Below are 7,257 nucleotides of genomic sequence, written 5' to 3'. Positions count from 1 at the left end.
GGTTCGATTCCGGTCAAGGGCATGTACCTTGGTTGCGGACATATCCCCAGTAGGAGATGTACAAGAGGCAGCTGATTGATGTTTCTCTCTCATCGATGTTTCTAACTCTCTATCTCTCTCCCTTCCTCTCTGTGAAAAATCAATAAAATATATTAAAAAAAGAAAATACAAAGATAAGCCACGGATGGGGAGAAAATATTTGCCAAACACATTAACTCAAATGAATCATAGGACAAAATATAAAGCCTAAGACCATACAATTTCTAGAAGAAAATACACAAAAAAATCTTTATGACTTTCAGATTAGGAGACTTCTTAAATGCAGCACCAAAGCATGACCCATAAAATAAAAACTTGATAAATTGAACTTCTTCAGAATTAATAACCTCTCTTCAAGAGACACTGTTTAGAGAATGGAAAGACAACCAGAGACTGGTAGAAAATAGTTATAAATCTAGATGCATAAAAACTCTAAATTTCTAATAACTTTTTTAAATGTATTTTTGCCCTGGCCTGTGGCTCAGTTGGTTAGTGTTGGGGTCCAACCCCAGCGGGTCCAGGGGTCCCCAAAGGTGTGGACGGAGTCGGCGAAGAATGAATGACATGGAATCTGGGTTCAGTTCATCAGCAGAGTTGGGTTCTCTAGCCAGGATCTCCAGCCAAGTTCTGTAGCCATGTTCTCTTGCTAGGTTCTCCAGCCAGCGTTTCCAAATTCTCCAGCCAGGTTCGGTCGCCAGGTTCTGTCGCCAGGTTATTTTGCCATGTTCTGTCTAGGTTCTCCAGTGAAGTTCTGTAGCCAGGTTCTGTCCAGGATCTTTTGCCATGTTCTCTGGCTAGGTTCTGGTTAGGATCTGACGAGGTTCTGATAAGGAGCTGATGAGGAGCTGATGAGGAGCTGATGAGGAGCTGATGAGGTTCTGATGATTATTGTCTTGTTACATCCATATTTATACCAGCCAATTTTAATCCTGTCAATTTCTATTACAAAGGTTAGGGCGTTTCTAATCTCCATTCCAGGGAGTAAAGATTATGTAGCTTAACTACCCGCCTGGCACTTAATTAAGGGGTTGTATCCCCTCCCTAACCTCAGGGAAAAATCCCCACCTGTCAGAGAGGTGACCTTGGTTAAAACACATAGCGCTAAAGGGAGCAAACATATTAAGAACTGTATGCCATATACGCCAGGTCCCTTGAAACATATGCTGTGCAGATGTTTCTTCTCTGCAGCGACTGTGTCAAGCAGCAAGGATGGACCGGCTCCCGGCAGGTTAGATCATGTCTCATACACTGAAAGGTCACAGGTTCAAATCCCGGTCAGGGCACATACCTAGGTTGCAGGTTCAATCCCCTGTCAGGACATATACAGGAGGCAACCCTTGGCTGTTTCTCTCTCTCTCTCTCTCTCTCTCTCTCTCTCTCTCCCTCTCTCTTCCTTCTTCTCTCTCTAAAATCAATAAAAAACACATCTTCGGGTGAAGATTTTTTAAAAAACCAAAACCAATGTTTTTAAATGAGCAAAAGATTTGGATACTTCATCAAAGAGGTACAGATGGCAACAAAAGCACATGAAAAGATGCTCAACATCATTAGTCATTAGGAAAATATAAATTAAAACCACAATGAAATACTACTACACACCACCAGAAAAGCCATAATTAAAAGAGAGAGAGAGAGAGAGAGAGAATATACAAAGTGCTGGTGAGGATGCAGAGCCACTGGAACTCTCTCGTACATACTGGTGGAAATACAAAACGGTACACCTACTTTAGAAAACACATTGGCAGTTTCTCATAAAGTTAAACATAACTACAGGGACAGATCAGTGGTCATCAGAGCTGGGAGTGTGTGAGGGAGATTGACTATAAAGGAACACAGTGGAACTTTTGAGGTGATTAAAATGTTTTATATCTTGATTTATGGGAGCAGTTCTACAACTGTATCCATTTATCAAAACCTATCGAACTATATACCTAAAAAGGGAGAATGTTACTGTATGCCAATTGTAGCACAAAATCTGAATTTTAAAAAGCAGAAAAATAAATAAATGCAGGAAGATTATACATTCAGCCTTAGATTTTTTAAAAATATATTTTTATTGATTTCAGAGAGGAAGGGAGGAGAGAGTGATAGAAACATCAATGATGAGAGAAAATCACTGGTCGGCTACCTCCCGCACACCCCTACTGGGGATTGAGCCCGCAACCTGGGCATGTGCCCTTGACCAGAATCTAACTCAGGACGCTTCAATCCACGGGCTGACACTGAGCCACCAGCAAGATTTGATAAATGTATGATTTCTTTGACTCCTCCAATTGGGGATAATATCCAGTGACCAGCAGGAGACACAGGTCTGAAACTCAGAGGAGGGGACTCTGTTGGAGGCTGTAACAGGTCCCAATGCTGATCGTTTTATCTGGTAAGCCTTCTCCTTGACCCCCTTGCCTCCCTAGTAAATTCTTATTCGTTTTTTTGTGTGTGTGGTTTTTTTTAAAGCTCTGCCTAAGCATTCCCTTCTCCATGAGGTTCTCCATGATCCCAATTCTTCAACACCTAAAATATAAGCTTCATGAGAGCAAGCTACCTTATCTGGCTTTTCTTTATATCCCTAGAGCCTAGAACATGGCTGGCATATGGTAGGTGTTTTACAAATAGTGAATGAGTGGATGAATTATTCCCTCCTTTTCATAGCACGTACACACTTTATTTTGTTTGCCCAATTATCTGTGCCTTCTAATGATCACCTATTTCATTATTAATTTTTAAATGTATCTTTGTATTTCCCAGCTCACTGTGGAACTGAACCAAACTGAGAGACTCAAGCCTCCAGGCTGATGGTTCTTCCAGAAGGAGGCAGGTGAGCACTCTGGAACAGCGCCTGCGGTGCTCCAATTCCTGTCATGCACATTTAATTCCTATAAAAGCAGATAAGGAAACTGAAACTCACTAACTTGGTCACCTGAATTGACCAAGGTCACTCAGCAAGCAAACAGCAGAGTTCAGATACAAACTCAGATCTTTCAAACTCCAAAAAAGTCTATGCTCTTGTGCCATCCTCTCTTCCTTGAATCCTTAACGTCATGATTTTCAGCACCTTCAGCCACCCTCAGATGACATCATCTGCTCTGATCCCAAAGTCTGATAATCCTTCTCTGTGCCCTATACAGCTGCTATCATCCATCATGTCAATTCCCAACTCCCAAATTCTTTTCCACTGATGTCTTCTGGTTTCCTTTGCTCTCCACTCAACCCATCCCAAGAGTCTGTCATTTCAGTAATGTTTTAAGCCTGGATTCCTTTGCTCCTGAGTTTCCACCACTCCTATCCTCTCATCTCTCAGTGAGAGATGCCCCAAGATACAGAGAGCTTCTTGTGTAGTTGGTCTCATCATAGAACCATGCTGTGCAACCTCCTCTGGGACCTCAAAATCACTCATTTAACCTTTCATGCTTCCTGGTAGACCAAGTGTCTCAGCACGTATGCGGCAGTCTCCCCCGCCTCTATTCACTCTTCCCATTGGTAGAGAGAGTTGTACAGGGAATAGAGGAGGCTCCTAGAAGAGCCAGATTTTGGGGAGTCCTCTCTGAGCTTTAGCACCGAAGATTCCTGGGCAGCCACATGCTCCTCAGCATTGATCTTTTCTTCCTTTTTCCCTGGGGAATAACCCTTGGGTACAAACCCAATTGAAGTATATAAAAGTGTCACAGCCTTTTTTGACTTTCCCAACCTGGCCTGAGCCCTCAGAACCCTTTCCCCACTCAACACTCGACAGTCCTCCCCAGGGCCTCCAAACGGGGCAGGAGCACCGACAGATAAATTCCCAAAGTCTTGAGAGATTCAGACTGGGTCCTGCACCCAACCCAACTGCAACCCACATCATCGCACCTGCCTCTCCCAGCTCACCCAGTACTCCCTTTACATTAATTGTTTGACTCAAAATCATTCCCAGTAGCCCTTAGGGTCCTTCTGTGGGAGGCCCACTGGCATGTGCTGGGCTCTCCACTGAGGGGTCCTGGGGAGCCTCCCAGGCCACCCTCTCACCCACCTGGCTGCCTCCAACCCTCCCCAGTATAGGGCTTTCCAACACATCTTTGGAGAAAAGGATGGGAATCAGCCCCTTCCAATTTAGGCTCTAAGCCCCTCCCCTCCCTCTTACCTCAGTTGCTATTCTAAACTATTCTCCCTCAGTTGTTCTCTCTCCTCAAGGGTGAGCAAGACATTTCCAGTCTAATGATAAAGCAAAACCTGAAGGTCTCTAGGCCTCATGATTCTGCCTAATCCCCTAATCTTCTACCATCTAGTTTCCACGGAGCTCTGGCTCCTGCCCTCTAAGAGAGAATGTGGGGAGGGGGAGGAATGAGCTGACCCGCCCTTATCAGGATCATCTGTCAGTTTACTTAGTAGTTAAACCTGCCTCTCAAGTTCCCCACTGTCCCTGAGCAGGACATCGGAATGCAGAATGCGGGACAGCATCCCCACCCCCTTCCTTCAGATCTCCCCTCGGCTGGGTCTCTTTAAGTGCCTTTTAACTTTGTTCTGGGAACCTCTCACCAGGGCCCCTCCTGCTCCACCTTCTCCCTGGACCAGCCTCCCAATCACCTCTTCCCTCTTTCACCGTGCCTTCCACCCCCTGCCTCCCACCCCCCACTCTGTCTGAGAGGCCCAGTGCTGGGAATCTGGGGACCGAAACTCCTTCCTAATGCCCCCCTCCCCAGCTGTCTGTCAGAATGACAAAGACCTGAACTACAGAGGAATCTGGAAGTGGTAGAAAAGGGCAGGTTGGTGCTGGAACCAGAGGTTGGTATTTGCCCCATGCTGCAAGAGGTCAGGAATGCAGCCACTGACATCAGCTATGAGAGATAAGATCCATTGGCAGCTCTCCCCCTCCGGCCCCTGGACTGAGCCTCCACAGACCCCAAAAGGTCCTGAGCAGTTGGAGTGAAGAATCAGAGAAGGAGCTGGAAAAGAGCTTGGATAAGAATCTGGACTCTGGGTCTGATCCCCAGTGGAATTCAAAATCCCCCAGGGGTCTTAAGTGACCTAGAGAGAGCCCTTACATTGTTGAGCTATCTTTACAATTAAATTGATCCCCTGCTTCTCTGCCCTCCAGGATGTGTGGAGACTTACTCTGCAATAAGTAATTAGTGTTTGTTTAATAAATGAGAGGGTGATAATTAACATTTACACCCAGTGCCATCCAAAGAGATAGGCTTTATTATTCCCCCTTTAAAGTGAAGAAACAGAAGTTCAGAGTTGTGACTTCCCCAAGGTCACACAGCGAGCAAAGCACCCAAATTGGCTGACTTCAAACAGCGAAAAACAGCAAAGGCAATCAACCCCATGTGTAACATATACCCTTTACCATGCAATTCTGCACAACACGACAATTCTGGAACCTGGAGGTGACAGCGGGAGAAACTCCTTTGTCTGGTACCTCCAATCTCCCAGAAACCTTCCATGTAAAAGGAGTGGCATTCATTTGTATACTGTTCTGCATTCCATTTGCCTTTTGGCCTTCAGCAGGCCCTGACCCTCCCCTGGCCAACTCAGCTCCCACTGAGTATTATGGGGCTTTCTCCACTAGAAGGTGGCAGAGCTGGGACAATCCAGGGCCAAGCCCCCCACATGTGAGATGCCTTGCCCCCAGGCCCCTTTCCCTTCCAGGCCTACACTCCTCCCAGTTCCCACCTCTTCAGGTCAGCTGGCAGCTCAATAAGAATCAATATGCCCTAACCGGTTTGGCTCAGTGGATAGAGCGTCGGCCTGCAGACTGAAGGGTCCCAAGTTCGATTCCGGTCAAGGGCATGTACCTCTGTTGCAGGCACATCCCCAGTGGGGGGTGTGCAGGAGGCAGCTGATCCTGATCGATGTTTCTCTCTGATAGATGTTTCTAACTCTCTATCCCTCTCCCTTCCTCTCTGTTAAAAAATCAATAAAATATATTAAAAAAAAAAAAAAAAAGAATCAATAGGCGTACTCCAGAGCAAAGAGCACAAACAAGTGTGTAATGCCAGGCCATGTCGGACAAACAAGCTGCTAGTGGGGACAGACTTGAAGGCCCAGTACCTCAGGACTCCCCCCCACCCCACCCCCAGATCACTCAGCAGGGGCTGGCCATCTAGTCAGGGTCACAGGAAGCAGTGGGAACTTCCCTACCTCCATCCTTTTCACCATATCCTGACCTAAGCTTCCTGGAGGAGTCAGCCCCCTGGGGAGAGACTTGGGCTCCAGGGAGCCTTTTGAGAAGGGGCACAGGAAGGAGGAGGCCTGCAGAAAAGTCCTAGTAAGGGGGCCTGGCCACCAGGCCGAGTCTCAACTAGACTGTCTCTAGGTGTGTGTGTTTGTCCTCTTAGACCCCACACCATGTGAGATACATTACAATCTTCATGAGGGAGTTTAGTCTGTTAGTCCTGCTGTTCTCCCAGCAACTAGAACAGGGCCTGATGCACAGTAAGTGCCCCAAAACTATTTGTGGAACTGTAAGTGTTCAGGAAGTATTTGTTTACCCAAGGGTGTAGGCCAGGCTGATTCAAAAGTGTGCAGAAGTGCCAACGTGTCCCCTGTTCCAATCGCAAAGTATTCCACGGGTCCAGGCCTCCATGGGAGCGAGCTGAGGGGAGAGGGAGTGGGTCGGGTAGTGAGTATGTCTTCAGGAGTCTGAACATACTCAGTGAGTGACATACACGTGTATGATCTGGGCAGGAGTGTGTGCTAGTGAACATGTGCAGGTGGGCGTGTTTGGGACCCAAGTGTGGTGGGGGTCGAGTGTGTAAACCAGCACATTTGAGGCTCAAGATTGAGTCTCTCTTCCTCTTCCACAGCCCCCACCTTTTCTTCCTCATGGCTTCTGGGGCTCCAGGATCCCCCCAAGATCTCATCAACGGGTGGGGCTTGGACTGCCGGGCCCAGAACATCCGTGGAGACTCACACCCCACTCAACTCGCTCATTCCCCCAAACTCCCAAATTCTCAACCGGTCAGGAGCTCCTCTACCTGGGAAGGGGTATAATTACGTCATTTCCTGCCCTTAAATCACAGCTGCAGGGCCAACACCACCTGCTGCCCTTGTCCTTCCCGATTGTCACCTCCTTTCTAGGGGATCGCGGGTGGCCTTGGCAGGGCTGTGCTGAGGGGGCTTAGGCAGGGTCTGAAGCCGATAAGCTGTGTGTCCCCCGCGGCGGGCCACCTGTGGCTGGCCCGCAGCGACGGGGCAGGGGCGGGGCCCCGCCGGGTCCCACCTCCTCCCTGGGCCATAAAACTT

This window comes from Myotis yumanensis, unplaced genomic scaffold (genome assembly GCF_028538775.1).
Source record: "Myotis yumanensis isolate MYYU_CA2020_CCGP unplaced genomic scaffold, mMyoYum1.0.hap1 SCAF_3, whole genome shotgun sequence".
Classification (NCBI taxonomy): Eukaryota; Metazoa; Chordata; class Mammalia; order Chiroptera; family Vespertilionidae; genus Myotis; species Myotis yumanensis.
Note: the sequence above shows the minus strand (reverse complement) of the source record.